The 19,515-nt window shown below is 39.9% G+C and overlaps 1 protein-coding gene across 1 annotated transcript in view; it reads right to left on the minus strand.

The window, feature by feature from the left end:
• The window catches only part of ASIC2 (acid sensing ion channel subunit 2), a gene marked incomplete at both ends in the record, with an annotated part of 1,119,632 nt that overhangs the window by 595,102 nt on the left and 505,015 nt on the right, over window positions 1-19,515 (minus strand). The window lies entirely within an intron of this gene.

Here is a 19,515-nt window from a genome sequence, read left to right on the forward strand (position 1 = left end):
TGGAAACAGGGTCTCTTAAGTCAGTGAGGCTGGCTCCGAACCAGCACGATCCTCCTGTCTCCGCCTCCCAAGAGCGGGGATTACAAGCGTGCACCACCACGCCTGGCAGAAAGGTTAATTTATTATCAAAATAAGGGAAAATATGTCCTCAATTGAGTGGTGGCCTTAGCAAGCATGATTTGTAAAGTTTAGAGTAGTGATTGGTCATGTCCTTGGCCTTCAGATTTACTGGCCACTCAATCCTGACTCATCCACAACAACTTCCATGCCCATATGTGCCATTTATGATAAGGATCCTTTATAGGTATACCATTTAAAAATATTTTATATTGTATTTTAACTGTACCTTTTCTATATTTAAATGTTCAGATATGCAAATACTTACGATTGTGTTACAATTGTTTATAAAATTGAGTACAGAAACATGCAGTCAGGTTTGTAGCCTAAGAACAATAGACTGTGCTCACATAGCCTAGGTGTGCATAGGCTATACTATTAAGGTTGATAAGTATACTCTATGGTGTTCATACAATGATAAAATACCCTAACACTGAATTTATGAGAGCATATTCCCATAATCAAACAACATATGACTGTATTTTTATGCTCAGTAGTATTTTGGTAAACTGAGGTTTGCTCAGTCCAAGATGGGCTAAACTGAGCCAAGCTAGAGCCCAAACCAAACTAGATGCAAGTGTGTTCTATGCATTCTTATTTTTGGACCCAGACTGAAGGGATTGGTGGGCATCTGGAACATGATTTTCTTTCTTTCTTTTTTTTTTTTTGTGGTGCTGGGGATTAAACCCAGGGGCATTTTACCTCCGAGCTACACCCCCAGACTAATTTTTTATTCTTTTTTTATTTTTTATTGAAATTAAATATTATACATTTAATCTGTATTTGGTGCCCTCCCCCCCCATTTTCCTTTCCCCTCTTCCGACAATTAATACCCAGCATAACCTTGCTATATTCATACTTTTACACCTATTCGGAAGTAGCCCCTCATTAATCAAGTTCAGCCTCCTTCCTCTCTTAGCTTTCCATTCAAACTTTTCTGAGATTTCCCTTCCATTATCTGGAGTCCCTCTGGTATCCCCAATGCTCACTAGTTTGGGCATATTAGAGGAAACATATGTCCCTTCTCTTTCTGTGTTTGGCTGACCTCACTTAACATAATGCTTTCCATCACTTTCCATCTTCTTACAAATGACATGATTTTGTTCTTCTTTATAGCTGAATAGAATTCCATTGTGTGTATTTCCCATAATTTTGCAAACCATTCATTTGTTGATGGGGACCTAGGTTGTTTCCATATTTTGGCTATTACAAATTGTGCTGCTATGAACAGAGGTATGCATATGTTGCTGTAGTTCTCTGTTTTCAACCCCTTTGGAAAAATACCCAGAGTGGTAAAGCTGGATCATATGGTGGATCTATTCCCAGTTTTCTAAGGAATCTCCACACAGATCTCCATAGTGGCTGAACTAGTTTGCATTCCCACCAACAATGTAAAAGAGTTCCTCTTTCCCCACATCCTTGCCAGCATTTGTTGTTATTTGATTTCTTTATGCTTGCCAGTCTGACTGGGGTTAGATGAAATCTCAGCGTAGTTTTGATTTGCATCTCCCTGATGGCTAGTGAGGTAGAACATCTTTTCATGAATCTATTGGTCATTTGTATCTCTTCTTTTGTAAAGTGTCTATTCAATTTGATTGCCCATTTCTTGATTGGGTTGTTTGTTTTGCTAGTATAGAATCTTTTGAGCTCTTTGTAAATTCTGGATATTATAGCCCCCTATCGGAGTGGTGACTGGTAAAGATCTCCCATTCTGTAGGCTTCCTCTTTAGGTTCTTGATGGTTTCCTTTGACAAGAAGAAGCTTTTTAGTTTGATGCCATCCCACTTGTTAATTCTTGCTTTAATTCCCTGAGCTTTGGAGGTTTTGTTGAGAAAGTTACTGCCTGTGCCTATATATTTTAGTGATGAGCCTATGCTCTCCTCTAATAACTTCACAGTCTCTGGTCTAATTTCTAAGTCTTTGATCCATCTTGAGTTGATTCTTGTGTATGGTGAGAGAACTCAACCAAAAGACCTCTAGAGCTAAGTAACAAATTCAGCAAAGTTGCAGGATACAAAATCAACCTAAAGAAATCAGTGGCTTTTCTTCACATCAATAATGAATCCACAATGAAAGAAATAAAACAATCAATTCCATTCCCTATAACCTCAAAACCAATAAAATACCTATGAATAAGCCTAACCAAAGATATAAAAGACCTCTACAACAAAAACTATAAAACATTAAAAAAAGAAATTGAAGAAGACCTTGGAAGATGGAAAGACCTCCTGTGCTCATGGATAGGCAGAATAACTATCATCAAAATGGCCATTCTGCCAAAAATGATTTATAGATTCAATGCAATTCCCATTAAAATACCAACGACATTCTTCACAGATCTAGAAAAAGCAATCATGAACTTTATATGGAGAAAGAAAAGACCCAGAATAGCCAAAGCAATTCTCAGCAACAAGAATCACGCAGGAGGCATCACAATCCCAGACTTCAAACTATACTATAGATCAATAGTAGTAAAAAACAGTATGGTATTGGCACAATAACAGGTATACTGACCAGTGGAAGAGAATAGAAGATACAGAAACAAATCCACATACCTACAGTCAATTAGTCTTTGACAAAGGGGCCAAACTCATACCCTGGAGAAAAGACAGCCTTTTCAACAAATGGTGCTGGAAAAACTGGCTATCCATTTGTAGAAAGATGCAATTTTTATTGTTTATTTGGAAACAGGGTCTCACTGAGTTGCAAAGGGCCTCACTAAGTAGCTGAGGCTGGCTATGAATCATGATCTTCCTGTCTCAGTCTCCCAAATGCTGGGATTACAAGCATGTGTCACTATGCCCGGCTTGGAACATGATTTTCTTATGGCTTATCATAGGTATTGGTGAAGTCAGGCTCAAGTGTGCAATTGCATGTGAAGTCTCTGTTCATTTAGTGTTCAGTAATGTTACCTTGCCCTAGGAAAGAAGTCACATGACCATGGCCAACTCAGTAAGGTAGAGAATTGTCCCCTGGCTGCTCTTGTGCAAAGCACTACAGAGTCATGATGGGTGCATTAGTCTGGGTTCTCCATGTAAACATAAGAATACACACATACACAAACACACTCACATACATGCACACACATTTACTCTAAGGAGTTGGCTCATGCAGTTGCGGAGGCCTTGAAGTCTAGGATGCGCAGTCAGAAGGTTGGAGATCCAGACGAGCCAGTGGTAGAGCTCCGATCTGAGTCCATACACATAAGGACCTGGAGAGCTGATGGTTTCAGTTCTGGGTCAAGTACAAATATGAAAGCAAGAGAAGACTGGTGTCTCCAGACAGTCAGGTGGAGAGAAAGTATTCTCCCTTAGTCAGCTTTTATCCTATTCAGACCTTCACCAAATTGAATTAGGCTCACTTACATTAGGGGGGCATATTTTTACTTCATCTTCTAATTCAAAAGTTAATCTCATCCAGGTACCTTCCTGACAGAAACACCCAGAATGATGTTTGACAAAATATCTAGGCACCTCGTGGCCCTGTCAAATTGACACATAAAAATTCATCAACAGACATGGCTTCTATGTGCAGTTGTAGAACAAAGAGTGGAGAGACTCAGATCAAATAATCAATGTTCTCCAAGGCCTTTGAGATATAAAGAAATGGTGAAGCCAGACATAGTGTCACACACCTGTAATCTCAGTACTTGGGAATCTAAAACAGGAGAATCATGGGTTCAAAGCCAGTCTCAGCAACTTAGTGAGGTCCTTGGCAACTTAGGGAGACCCTGCATCCAAAATTCATAGGTCTGGGATATAGCTCAGAAGTAGAATGCCTCTGAATTCAATCCCCACAAAAACAAAAAGAAGAAAAAAGAAGGAAGGGAGGGAGGGAAGGAGAGGAGAGGAGAGGAGAGAAAAGATGTAAGGAAGAAGAAATGGTAAGAGCATTTTGGAGATCCTAGACAGACACTGGGGAAGATAATTTGAGAAGTTGGGGCAAAAATTCCTTTCATGCCAGGACAAGCTTGAAGAAACAAGAGGGCGTACACACTGCTGGGTATAGCCTTGTTCACTAAGTCACCATATGGAGGAGAGGAGCATAACCACATCAGATTATGTCATGAGCAAGAAATAAACTCCTGCACTATCAAATCAATAAGGTTTAGGGCTTATTTGTTGTTGCAGCATATCCTGATGGATACACTGCTATTACACTGACTTCCTGGGTAAGTCCATCATCTCTCCTCTTCTTGTTGGGGTGCATTCATTGACTCATTGCCAAAAAGGTTAAGGGGACCAACTGGGTAGATAACACAGGAAGGACCTGGCAGGACCGAGGAGGAGTGAGTGTAAACATATCCTGTACTTGGCTCCAAAGAGGAACAGGGGTCACTAGAGAGCCTTGGTGGAGTAGTTTCTGTTATTTTTTTACAAAATAAGATGACAGGTACTTGTGTGAGTGTGTTATTTTAGTACAGAGAGGTGGAAATTGACAACAATAAACGGACTACAATTTTCCTAGATAAGCCCTGCTCTCATTTTAAAAAATAGCAGTAATATGTAATAGAGAATCCAAACAAAATAGACACAAGATAAAAATAAAAATTCTCATTCTTCTAATCCCTCTACTCAAAGGTGGCTGCCTCAGTGTGGGAACAGTTTTTCATAGTTTCTTTTGGGGAAAAATACGTATATATTCTCGTATGCCTATCTACACGCATAGTCTTCTTTACTTAGGATTTTGTTCTGTATTTGGCTTTTTGTATTAAAATACAGCATGGAGATCTCCCCACATTGTACTTGCAGGGTAATCTCACACTATTTAATGTATTCAGAGCATTCTACCATATGGTGGTACCATAATTTGTTTAGTATGGATCCTACTGAAGGGCACTTTACTTCTAGTAGTATTTGTTAATTTTGACTCTAATGGATATTCCTGGGCTTATCTTTATTGGGCAGGTTCCTATTTATGGGATTGTTAAGCGAAATGTGCATGTTTGATTTTGATAAATACTGCCATATTGCCCTCCCCAAAGTGTCACCATTTTATACTCCCACCAGGAGAACAGGAGAGGGCTCTACATCCTTACCCACACTTGTTTTTATTTGTGTCACATTTTTTTGGGGTGAGTGGGTACTGGAGATTGAACCAGAGGACATCCAACCTATGAGCTATATCTCTAGCCCTATTTGTTTTATTTTTATTTTGAAACAAGGACTCACTAGGTTGATGAGAGTCTCACTATTTGCTGAGGTTGTCCTTGAATCTGTGATCCTCCAATGTAGGCCTCCCAAGTCCTGGGATTACAGGCATGCACTACCACATTTGGCTTGCTACTTTTTTTTTTTTTGTGGTACTGGGGTTCCTGGAAACCCTTCTACCTTCAGGCTATACTCCAAGACCTACTTTTTAAATTTTATTTGGAAACAGGGTCTCTTTAACCAGCGCGGCTGGCTTCGAATCTGCGTGATCCTCCTGTCTCCACCTCCCAAGCATGGGGATTACAAACGTGTGCCACCACACCTGGCAGCTTGCTACTTTTTTAGTTGAGAAAGATGGCGCTTTTTTTTTTTTTCTGGACAAATTCTTTAAATGTGGGAGTACTCATCACTATCCACTAGAAACATTTCTTGGATGATTTCACCAACAGGCTGAGCAATAAATGAGACAGGAAACAATGCAGTACATTGGGGACTTTGTCATCCATCAAGTTACCCATTGATGCTCTCAGCATCTCTGAACTTCTGCTCCAAATCCCTTAACTGTATTCCTACACATGGGCTGAGATGAACCACCTATATTTTACCCCAAAGTTACCCCCCCACACACTCCGAGACCAAGCGAAACTCTTATAGTAAGATCCATGAGCTTCTTCTCAGTTTAAATAAAGGTTGATTGATTGCTTGTTGGAAATGGTACAGAAATAGATTTCTGCAGTAGCTAGGCTTTTAAATGGTAATCACATCTTGGATTTATTTCTTTTAAAAAATATCCACTATATTTTTCCAATTAAACTAAAATAGTGCCCTTAAAGTAAATTTGAAAAAATGTAGAAAAACATACAAAGGAAAGCACAAGTTGACTGTAATCATATCGTTCAGTGATCATGTGTTGGTGCATAGGTTACCAGGCCTTTTATAAATACATCCACAAGCATATAACACATTTATGAAAAGTACTGTGATTCTTTCAGAAGTATAGCAGTGGTTAATAGTAAAGAAAGTAGTAAGAGTATATATGTTAGCAATTTATCATTATGAAAGATTTATTTCCCTTATATAGATAGGTCATGATTTATCTAACTCTTCCTCAGTGGGACATTTAAGACTGTTTTCCAACTTTTTACATCACAAGTAATATCAGAACAGTCAATCTTGTGTATAAAACTTTGTGGCCATATCTAGCTACAGAAATATTATATCTAATAATATTGCTGATAGCAAGGGTTTTAATATGCATCGCCCAATTTTCCCATTAGGATTATGACAACTTTCATTGGTACCAGTGACATACAAGATTACTTATTTCCCTGCTCTTTCCCCATATCTGGGTGTTATCATTTAAAAAAAATACATCATAATATAGCATATCCTCTCGACCCTCCCCAAGGATATATATATAACTCTATAGACTCTTATATTTTTAATTTTTTGAAACTAGAGATTGAATTCAGGGACATTCTATCTTGAAACTATACCTCCAGCCCTTTTAATTTTTTTTTATCTTGAAACAGGGCCTTGCTAAGTTGCTGAGACTGCCTTGAACCTGTGATCCTCCTGTTTCAGTCTTCCAAGTATTGAAATTAGAGACATGGGCCACCATACCTAGCTTCTATAGATTCTTTGAAAATAAAAAAAACCCAATCTAGGAGAAAAAGGACAATTGTGAACACTGAGTTGTAGCTAAAGTAAGTCTATTTACACGATGAACTTTTGAAAATGGGAACTTGAGAGGTTAAGCCCAGGGCTTCAACTGCTGCAAAGCTGAAGCCTTAGTTCTAACATCCCAAAGCACATGAACACCCCAAATGTTCTAATTTCCAAGAGCCCTGGTTCAAAGGAACACAAGACACTTAGCCTGATGAGTGCTAGTGCATCCCCACCTCTGAAAATCAACAGCAAGAGCCAACAGCAGTGAGCTTTTGTCTGTTAGATTCCAGGTACTTAGGAGAATGCCTCTAAAATGAGAACATGCCATTATGAATTGTCCTGGAACTCTGCCACTCCTGCAGAACACGCCTTGGATGCCACATACCTCTATCCCCCTACATGTGGGATTCCAGTGAGCAAAAGGTGTGGAGACCGCAGACCAGGCTTGCAGAGCTCCTGGCTCAGCTCTGACATTTCACTAGCCTGCACTACCTGAGTTTACGCACAAGATTAGTAACGTACGCTGCAACACATTTTCAACCATGGCCTTTGACTAGCACATGTAATTGGAGGCACTCTTCAAAGTGACAAAATGCATTAGCAGGTCTTGGCCCCGCGTAGTCGGTTACCACCAGTTATCACAGCGACTGCGGCAGCCCTGGTTTCATCGAGAGAATCTGCTCTGTGTGGGTATTCCATCATCCCAGTACCTCATCTTACTTCCATCTGCTTCGGGTTGGAGAGATGTGTCCACAATGTAGGAAGAACTGGGGGGAAGGAAGAGGGTACCAGCCACTTCTAAGACAGAAAGGCTGTTACAGAGAACTGGGCGGAGGCTGCTGTTAAATGCTACTGGTGAACAGCTTTTTCCTGAGTATAAGCTCATGCATTAGCCAAGACACAGGTTAAATGGTATAGCATGGTGTTTCCAGGCTTGGGCTTTGGAACCAGGTTCCCTCAGCATCAGTCTGACTCTCCACTTACTCATGTGTGGCTTGAGCTGGTTGCTGTATTAACTCCCTGTATCTCAGTTTCCTTATCTGTGAAATGGAGACAGGAGTGCTATAGCACCTACCTTGCAGAATTGTCATGGAACTGAAATGAGATAATACTTGAGAAGTGCCTATAACAGTGGCTGGCTTCCCAATGCTTGGGAGGCTGAGACAGGAGGATCGCAGGTTCCAGGCCAGCCTCAGCAACTTAGCAAATCCTGTTTCAAAATAACGTATAAAATAGGGCTTGGGGTGTAGCTCAGAGGTAGAATGTCTCTGGGTTCAATCCCCAGCACCACCAAAAGAGGAGACAGGATTGGCATATGGTGAGCTTTCTCTAAGCATTGGTAAATAAGTAGATGAACAACTTTGAGGGCATTAGAGTATTGCAGAAGAAAAAGCAATCCTGCTGGGGTCCACTTAGCTATGTGCCTCCTGGCAAGCCACATGGGCTCTGAACAATGGGACCCTCACCTGGAAATCATGTTTTTCAACACTGACTTTCTGGTAGATAAATAGATGCAAAGGACTCAGTAGAGGGCTTAATCCACAGTGGAAGGACACTCAATCAATGTGACTGTTAAACTTACTTGACAAAGCATTTGGAGATTCCAGGTGGTTGATTTTATTACTGTTTCTATTTTGCAGATGGGAAAACTGAGGCCCAGAGAAACTAAGTGTCCTAACCAAGGCCACACAGCTAGATAGTAATAATCAACATGAGGATGGGAACAAGGGCTTCCAGTCCCCAACCTTAGCCCCTGTAGGATGGGAACTTGAACTAAAAGAGTGGGGCAGACTGGCAGTGGGGAGAAGGAGATGGGCGACACAGAGTCCTGCTGGGTCTCAGGTTGGGAGCATCTCCTGCTGCTACAAGGAGCAGCCCATCACTCAGGCCTGTGTCCCAGCTTTTGCAAGACCCAAAGCCAGTGCCTTCACCTTTCAAAGGGCACAGGATGAGGTTAGAATGTTTCTATTGTGGGTTTCTACTTGGAAAGGTCAAAGCTACCACTCATCTGATGCCTCCAGAATATCTTCATTTTTACCTTGGTTCTTTCCCAGGCCATCAGAATTGAAGGACACTGGGGGCAGCAACTTAAAGGTGAAGGGCAGTGCTGAAGCTTCCAGGGAAAGGACAGGAAGGGAGAAGGAGGTCAGGGAGGCGCGAGGTCCTGTTTTCTCAGCATGTACTATGTATCTAGCAACATGCTAGGTACTTATTCACAGTTGTATATCCCTAATTCCTGTTAGGTAGATCATATCATATAATTCACAGGTGTGGAAATTGGAGCTCAGAGAGGTTGAGGAGTTTATCTATGGTCACACAGAGACCACAATCATCTCCCAGAGGCAGAAAAAAGAATAGAGTATCCTTTATTCTTTGTCCAGGGATAACTATGTAGAGAGTAGGTAAATATATCATAAAAGCCACCACACCATAGTATGTTCAAAAGTGAGTTTTGTCAGGTATTTTGAGGCCATGAAGAGTGGTGGGGGACAAGGAAGGGACCCAAGAGCAGAACTGGAGGCTAAAGGACATCAGTAATGATCAGCACTGGAGGACATGTTGGCCTTTGAGACTCATTATGTACAAAACCATATCCTAACTGTTTGCTACTAATCTATTCAAAATTCAGCTCCTCTACCAATGAACAGCATGGTCTTGGACTAGCCATTGCACTTTCGTGGGCTTTGGACCCCTCATCTGAAAAAATATACAGGATACTCGCACTGAGTTAACATGTAGGATTGTTGCAAAATTGTAAATAATAGCAATGATAAGGAGAAGAAGAGAAAGGAAAGCACATGTCATATAGCATGCTACCTCTCATAAAATAAAGTAAATAAGAAAAATAACAATGATAAGAATACTGAGGTATAAGCAGTCATTATTAAAAATCTATGTATCCCAGTCACAGCCGTCAGATTCTACACAGGAGAAAACTCCATGGAGAGTGAATTCTACCACTTTGTGAGGGAAATCCTGACACCCAGTCCAACTCCCTGAGCCCATTCTTATGAACTTCATGTTGCATGGGCATGTACTATGTGCCAAACAGACACTGTGACAAGTGCCCCCCAAGCACCCCGTATGCACAGATCATTGTCTCACTGCAACCCTACCTCAGCTCCTCTGTGGGACTGGCTCAAGCCTCTACACACTCCTTTGCTTTGCACTCCTGTGCCAGCTGATCTACCTTAATATGGAATACATCTTTCTCTGCCCTTCTTTCTCACTGATTTCTTCATTCAAAGGGCACTGAATTCTTCCTGGCTGTCTTACAATGAGAAAACAAAATAGGCAAACCCAGATGTGGTTTTTAACAACCCAGTTGAATGACTTTTATTTTCATCATCCCAGGTGTGATTCTAGCTAATAATTAGACACGCTGTATATTTTCTGTTCATACTCAGAATCATGCCTGCTTTTTTTTTTTTTAGAAAGAATTTTTGATGCTCAGAGACTAGAGGCCTGGAAACTACATTTCCCAGACTCCCTTGCCAGCAGGGCTCAGTATGATTCTGCTAGGGAGGGGCACTTTCAGATTTCTGAAATAAAAGATCAGAGTATTCTGTTGTTCAATAGCAGCTGTGATGGTCAAGTGTGAGCTTCAGCGAACAGTAAGTGGGGTTTTTAGTGTGTGTGTGTGTGTGTGTGTGTGTGTGTGTGTGTGTGAACATACAGCATTGGGAACTGAATTCAGGGGTGTTCTACTACTGAGCTATACCCCTAGCCCTTTTGATTTTTTATTTTGAAATAGTGTCTCACTAAGTGGCCCCAATTGGCCTCTCCCTTGCAATCTTTCTGCCTCAGCCTCCCAAATAGCTGGGATTACAGGGGTGCACCACTATACCTGACAGATGGGGCTTTTAACAGGGGCTTGTGGGTCCTACCCCAGGCACTGAGATGTATAGATCCCTACATGATTTGAAATACAGCAGAGACACATTTCCCAAACACAGCAATGTCTCCTGCCCTCTTTCCTTAGATTTGTAAGAGTTGTATAAACTTCCATTTCCCTATATTAAATATATTCCTACTTTAAACACCCAAAGTGGCTTCTGTGTCCTGACCTAAAGTTCATCATACATCAGAGAGTCCAGACAAAATAGTAAAGAGAAAGCACCTTCGGCTTAGGATTTAAATTCCTGGGTTCAAATCCTGCCTCCGCTGCTGATATCCCATGTGGTTGGCCCCCAGAAAGCCATGTAGCTTTCTCATCCACAAAGAGGCAGAAAACATCTGTTCTAATTTCTTCACAAGATTAACATGAGAACTAAAGGGGCTAATGGTTGCAAATGTGTGTTACAAATGGTTCAAGTTTCTACATGAGAAAGAAAGTACTATTTTTCTCTTCTATGTAGAGCTTATTTTGGGGGGAGGTACTGGGCAATTTAACCCATTTTACTCTAAGCTACACCCCCAGCCCTTTTATCTTTCTATCATCTATCTATTTATCTATTATTTTTATTTATTTTTTATTATTTTATAACAGGGTCCTGCTAAATTGCTGAAGCTGGCCTTGAACCTGCAACTCTCTTATCTTAGCCTCTGGGATCACAGGTGTGTGCCACCATTCCTGGTGTGGTTTCGTTGTGAGAAAATATATCTTCAGGATACCTACAAAAGCAACTAGTAACCTTCTTGTCAATCCAAAGATGGTTGCAGGGAAATAATAGCAAGTACCCATTTCCAGGAATTTAGGTGACTGCCTTGCCTAGATTTTACCCATTCTTCTACCACAGTGGACTATGATTCCCAGATGGCTGCTTGATTCTCCTTCTTTTCAATCAGCTTGACAACATTCTTTTTTTTTTTTTTTTTTTTTTTATGGAACCCAGGGGCATTCTACCTCCGAGCTACACCCCCAGCCCATTTTCTATTCTTTATTCTGAAACAGGATCTCACTGAATTACAAAGGGCCTCACTAAGTAGCTGAGGCTGTTTGTGAACTGTGATCCTCCTGTCTCAGCCTCCCAAATGCTGGGATTACAAGCGTGTACCACCATGCCACCATGCCCAGCTTTTGACCAAAAGCCGGGCAAATGTCCATCCCAGAAGCTCACTCTGGCATAGTCTGTTTTATTAGGAGACAGCATGTATAACATCAAAACAAACTACAAAGGTCATAGGGAAGAAAGAATTAAATGTTTATAACTGAAGATTGTTTTGTTGAATCCGGTGGAACATGCCTGTCACCTAAATACTTGGGAGGCTGAGACAAGAGGATTATAGGTTTGAGGCCAGTCTCAGCAGCTTAATGAGACTCTCAGCAACTTCAAATTAAAAGATAAAAAAGGGGTGGGGTGTAGCTCAGAGGTAGAAGGCCTCTGGGTTCAAGTCCCAGTACAAAACAAACAAAAAACAAACATGTTTTTGTTGTTCTTGTTCACAATGCCATTTTACTATTAAGTCCAGGACAATATTTTCCTTCCTTCTCTAGGTGTTTCTAAATGCTGTTAAGTGAGCAATGAAAATCCTGAGTCAGTTTCTTCATCTTGCATGGCTCCCACTGTCTCTGCAGTCAAGTCCGTACCACTTAACATGGCATAACTGGGCTCTCATGAGCAGGCTCTGGATGCTCTCTCTCCAGACTTATCTTTTCCTATTTCTGAGCTTACCTCCATAGATAGTTATTTTTATTAATAATCTCCATCTGTTCTATGCTACTTCCAGTCCCTCGAAGACAGCAGCTCTCTTGTGAACCTGGCCTTTATACACACTGCTCCCACTGTAGGGATGTTCTCTTTCTAATGTGTGTTGTAGGGATCCCAATTCATCCTCCAAGCCCCAGTCCCCAAATGTCTTCTATGTACGTTTTCTCCTTGAGCCCTCTTCCTCCCTCTCCTGTGGTCTCTCCCCACAGTGTAGTTTGCTTCCAGCTACCATGGTGGATAGTTCATTGTCTTTATGTTTCCCTTCCAACTAGACAGCAGGCTTCCAGAGTGGGCATAAACGTAGGGGAGGGGTAAGATAACGAAGGGGGGTGAAATGAGAAAAAAAATTGAAGATAAACAAGAAAAAAGACAGGTGCAGAAGAAAATAGAGAAGAATTATGAACCCCTGCATCTGGATAAGGGAAAAGAAAGCTTGCTTACTCAGGGAATTGGTGAGTCATGGAGTATTCATGTTGAAAGACCCTTTCTAAAGACCTTGCACACACACACACACACACACACACACACACACACACACACCTATATTTTGCAGGTCTGGGGATGGAATCCAGGGGCATTCGACCTCCAAGCTACAACCTCTGCCCTATTTTTTATTTTTTTTAATTAAGAAATATATTTATTTTATTTTATTTTTATTGGTGCACTGTATTCATACATCATAGTGGGATACAAACTTTTGTAGACATACATGCACACATCGCCCAGTCAGCCCCCACCCGATCCCCACCCCATTCTCTCCCCATCCCTCCCTCCCATGCTTGGCTTAGTGGTTGACATCTAGTATTATAGCAATTTATCCAAAATTAAAAATGATAATCTCACATAATAGTTTCATTTGTCTGATACCAAGCTTTTGATGACTTAAAGATAACATTTCAATATTTCTTTTTGCTTTCTTTCTTACCAGAGAATATTTTTTTTCTATTTTTTTAGGTGAAACTATCATATATTTATATATTTATTTTTCAGAAAAAAAAAATCTATCCTAATATGGAATATGGACTCTAGATACCCAAAACGATCTTGAAAAAGAAGAAAGCTAGAAGATATATATTTTCTGATTTCAAACCATATAAAGCTACAATAATTGAAACAGTGTAGTACTATTCTAAAGGCAGATATATAAACCATTGGAGTTAAATAAAAGCCTAGAGCTAAATTCTTCCCTATATTGTCAAGTTATTTTTGACAAGGTTTCCACGAACATTTGGTGGTGGAAATAATAATCTTTTAACTAAATATTGTTGAAACATAATAATTACATGGAAAAGAATAAAGTTGGACCCTTACCTAATCCCATATACAAATATTAACTCAAAATAGATAAAAGACCTAAATATAAATCTTAAGACTATAAACTTTTAGGAGAAAATCTGGGTCATAAAACCTCACAACATTGAAATTGGCAGTGATTTCTTGGATATGATTTCAATGGCACAGGCATCAGAAGAGTATACAAACTCCCTAAAAAATAAAAAAAATATTGTATATCCAAAGACAATGTAAACAGAGTTAACAGTTACTAATAGAATGGGATAAAATATTTCCAAATGCTATATCTAAGAAGCCCTATTTTTTATTCTTTATTTTGAAACAGAGCCTCACTAAGTAGCTGAGGCTGTCCGAGAACCAAGATCTTCTGGTCTCAGCCTCCCAAATGCCACCATGCCCAGTGACCTTGCACATATTTTATAGCAGTAGATTCAAAAAGGAATTGCAAGCAGACTAGAGTTGAGGAAGACAGTCTATACCGGTTAATTATTTACCACAAAGCTGCTGCTTAACAAATAACCTCCAAATATCAATGACTTAGAAAGAGCAAACAAGGGTTAGGCTTATGGCTCTGTGGTAGGCCCTAGCATGCACGAGGCTCTTAGTTTAATCCCTAGAAGAGTAAAATAAAGAAACACAAAATGACACAAAACAAGAAAGCAAACAATTACTTTCCTCAGTTACAAGTCATGAATCCAACTAATCTTGACTGACTTTTCTTTTTATAAAAAAGGAATAAGTTTGCTGATTTTCAGCATTAACAGGAAAGTAACTAGGCTTTATAGGATTCTTCCTAAGATCATACCTTAAGAAATCATATTATTTTAAAATACAGTCATAACAGAGTTTCCCAAACACTAGTAGGTATTGATATTGGAGAGATTTCTTTTTATTGTGTACCGTACGTATAATACACAATTTCCCATTTCAAGTGTAGAGTCCAGTGCCATTAAGGACATTCACATGATTGTTTAGCCAAAACCACTACAGGTCTCTGGAGCCTTTGCATCTCCATAAACTGAAATTATATATCTACTTAAAAATAATTCCCCATTCCATTTTTACCCTGCCCCTGGAAAATATCATTCTGCTCTCTGTTTCTTTAGGTTTGACTCTAAGTTTCTTATATAAATGGAATCAAACAATATCTGTCCTCTTGTAACTGGCCTATTTCATTTAGTATAATGTCTTCAAAGTTCATCCTTGTTATAGTTTATGTCAAAATTTCCTTCTTTGTTTAAAGTTTGTGTCGAAATTTTTCCTTCCACAGGGGCTGTACCATTTTCCCTCCCTGCCAGCAATACATAAAATTTTCAATTTCTCTACAACCTTGACAACACTTGTTATTTCCCATTAAAAAAATGGCCATTCTAATATGAAGTATGGATTTGATTGGCATTTCTCTAATGATTAATGACTTCCTTCATATTTACCATTTGCCCTTTGGAGATTTTCTTTGCAAAAAGTGTCTATACAGGTTCTTTGCCCACTTTTTAATTGAAATCTGCTATTGTCAATATGGTTGAGTTGTTGGGGTTCTTTATTTATCTTAACATGTGTCCCCTTTCGCATACATACTTTGTAAATATGTATTTTTTCATCCCATGGGTTGCCTTTCACTCTCTTAATAAGTGACCTGAGTGATGTTCAATAAACAATATGGCACCATTGTCAATTCTCCCACTCTTGGAGAGAGCCTGCCAGCTTAGAGAACGTAAGAGGGCCGGTGATGCTGTGTGCCTGTCCCGCTCCCCTTACATGAGGCTGTTTCTGACACCTTCTCTGAGTCCCCGCTGGCTGGCACCTGCGCATCTCTGCTCACCTCTGCTCTATTTGTCTTCATTCAGCCACACTACAGGTGAGACAGTGACTCAACAAGAAGTCTGGCAAGAAGTCAGACAGAATTATCCAAAGTTCTCAAGACTGTTTCAAAAGTGGGTTTATATCCACAGAGCTGAGCAGGAACCTTGCACTCAACTATGTGCACAAATCAGTTGCACTTTAGAATATTAGTGAGGATAGGGAGTCTCCAAGATAGCAAGATATAGAATTAAGCCAGCTGAACATGGACACAGTCTTTATTTATTTATTTATTTATTTATTTATTTATTTATTTATTTTTGGTGGTACTGGGGTTCCTGAAAGCCCTTCTACTTCAGGGCTACACTCCCAGACCTATTTTATATATTGATTTGGAAATAGGGTCTCTTAAGCCAGCGCGGCTGGCTTCGAACCAGCACAATCCTCCTGTCTCTGCCTCCCAAGCGCGGGGATTACAAGCGCACGCCACCACGCCCGGCATGGACACAGTCTTTTACAATTGGAGAATGATGTTTGCAGTCGCCCAATATTCAATCCAGTACTTGACGATACTTCACTAAACTAATGATAGTTAATGATATTGAAATTAAATGATAAAACTAATGAGAGTTGTATGATAGTCCTTTGGAGATTTCTTGCCAAATATTGAAACATAACACATCGCTAGAAAAATGCTTTTTTATAATATAGTAAAAAGTAGGTAAAATAACATATGATAGACAATAAGCCATATTAAAGACCCTAAAAATCTGGATGTGGAAAAGACACCTGTAATTCTAGTAGGCCAGTCTCAGTAACTTAGGAAGACCCTATTTCAAAATAAAAAGGGCAGGGGTATAGAAGTGAGATAGAACATCTCTAAATTCAATCCCCACTACAAAATAAATAAATAAATAAATAAATAAATAACCTGAAAGCCAGAAGAAATTAGAATAAAATAGAGGAGAAAGTTTTCTAAGTACTTGAGTGAAAATACAAATGAATATTTTAAAAATATATCCTTAAAATAATTTTAATACTAATCCAGCTTTAATATATGAAGAGCTACTTTGTTAAGGCTCCTTAAGCCTAAATGTACCTAAAAAGTTATGTTCTCAGCCAGGCATAGTGACGCATGCCTATAATCCCAATACATGGAAGGCTGAGACAGGAGGCTTGCAGGTTCAAGGACAGCCTTAAACACTTAACAAGATCTTGTTTCAAAATAAAAAAAAAATAGGTCTGAGTTGTAGCTCAGAAGTAGAATGCCTTCGGATTCAATCCTTAGTAACCCTCCCCAAAATGTTATACTCTCAATAATAAATTACTTCTTTAATTAAAAAAAATTTAAGGGGGGAACCATGACCTCTGATATAGTGGCTGCTTTGATGATAATAAAAGAAGGATTCAGAAATAAGGCTATAGAGAGCACAGTGAATTCACTGAAGCATTCCTGGGCGAGAGATGGCACTAAGAAATGGAAATAGAAAGGAAATGAAGGTCCCAGAGTGTTGCCAATGCGCTTCTGTTCATAAAAACAAGAGCTCTAAAATACAGTCCCTCATAGGTGCTTTGTAAGGAGAAGAGAGATGACTAGAGCATCTTCTGTAGCCCAGCGTTTCCCTGTGTCCCACTGAGTCCTTAACACATGGTAAACTTAAAGCAGAACTGCCTGTTATTCTTAATAACAACAAGCACCCTCCGTTTGATGGCATATGATGTGATGACAAGCAGCTGTCAGGAGTATGCTGCCTAGTAGATATTTCCTGAAAAAACATAATGCTTGCTTACTCTGTTCCCTCGAGGGAAAGGTGACGTTTTAACAACACACGAGAAAATGATCACATCTCAAAGAAAGCCATGGGATGGAGAAAGAATTTGAAAAAAAAATGGATGTTTGGAAATGTTGCCATTGTTAAGTGACTTTTTGCCAAAACAATTGTGTTTTTTTCTTATAAAACCTGAAAGATATGGAATGAATCTTCTGATCTGCATTTAAAAATTACCTGAAAGAAAGTTTCTGTGGGATTTTGAACTCATTTATTATAACTATAAAAGAATGAAACGTTTGTTTTTTGTGTGTACGTATGGTGCTTGGGATTCAACTCAGGGGCATTCTACCTTGGAACTATACCCTTTGTTCTATTTCTCATTTTCTAGTTTGAAAAAGGGTCTTGCTAAATTGCTGAGTCTGGCTTTGAACCTGCAATCCTCCTGCCTCAGCCTCCCAAGTACCGGTATTATAGGCATGCGCCACCACACCCAGCCTAAAAGTACAATAGTTTAAATTTAGTTTGTCATGAAAATTAAGCAACTTATGGGATATTGAAAAATGTGTGAGTGGGGTTGGATCCCAAGCAGAGTGGGAGGAAAAAAAACACTATGTTTTCCACACTAAACCTCTACTAATGCAGCCATTAAACTGATGGTATGCATACACAATTAATGCCAAAGTTCCTCTGGGTCTCTACTTAATTTCAGAGCTTTTTATTTTTTGATGGACTCTTCTGTATATGTCAAACAATTTTTTTAACTTGGCCAGTGTATGATGGACTCCTCTGTATAATGTCAAAATTTGCTGTCCAGGAGGTCTATTTGTTTGCATTCGCCACAGGCACTTGGTGTGTTTAGAGCTGGTAGTCTCCAGTGGGATCCAGTGACAGCCTGTGAGAAGTGAAATCACTCTTATTTTAGAAACTCCCCTTAACATTAGCAACGTTGCCATTTTTTTTCCTATAGTGAGGCTGATTTTCATCTCTCAGAAAATAATTTGGAAAACATTCTTAAGACTGTTGCTTTCTTTGCAGCCCTCTAGTTTCTTATGAGGTGGAAAGGATGAGGTTTAATGGAAGGCATCTATTCAAATGGAATCAGACCTTCAAGTTCAGTGGAACTGCGGGATAATGCTTCTACAACTGTGCCTTTGGTTAATAGTCACATTTTATCTGTGCTGTGAATCAAATGCATGCCCATTCCAAGGGCTTCGGGATCCTATGTAGCCACCCCTTCCTCCAGGCCCCAGCCTCACCAGCCTCTCTGAGCCCCTGCCTGTCCACCTTTAACAGTGCAGGCTGTCTCTTTTCTTGGAGTCTGCCTTAGGATCTTTACCCTTGCTCTTCCCTCTTCCAGGAATGTCCTTCCCTGATCTTCCCGAGGCTAGTTCCTTCTACCCCGGCGCTGAGCTCCCAGGCCACCTGCTCAGGTCCTTACCTCAGCCCTCTCCCTAAGGGAACGCCACCCAGCCACTCCCATTATATCACCCTCTTTCATGGCAGTTCAGTCTTAGCATGTTCCTGTGTTTGTTCACCAATATAAGCAATATAATATATACTAACAATATAAACTATAAGTGAAAACAAACAAAAGTGCTATGAGAGTTTAGTCCACATCTATTTAATTTTCCACAATATCCACAAATGCGGTTATCCACAATGATGTGGATTTTTCACAATGTCCACAATTATGACTGGACTTGAGTAGTAGATAAGTATATATCTGTTAGATGAATAAATAGACAGAATGTTGCAAATGTCTGAGGGAGATCCCCCTTCCCAAAATAGAATGGAGTATTGCAAAGAGTAGTCCATGTGTAAGATCCACTGTGGGGGAGTCAGGAAACTGGTGCTTGTTAAATACCCAGTGAGTATATGCTGGTCCCTTTCAATAACTTTGTCATCCTTTGCACAAACCACAAGGCTGGGCGGAATTGATGCCACTGTCCATGTGAGGAAGTGCAAGCTTAGCTAGTGAACACAGCTGACACCTGGAGCCACAGAGCTAAGAGCTGTCAGGCCTGAGTGACAGGGTCCGTGTGGCAGATGAAAACCCATGCTCCT

Source organism: Muscardinus avellanarius (assembly GCF_963383645.1).
Source record: "Muscardinus avellanarius genome assembly, chromosome: 16".
Lineage (NCBI taxonomy): Eukaryota > Metazoa > Chordata > Mammalia > Rodentia > Gliridae > Muscardinus > Muscardinus avellanarius.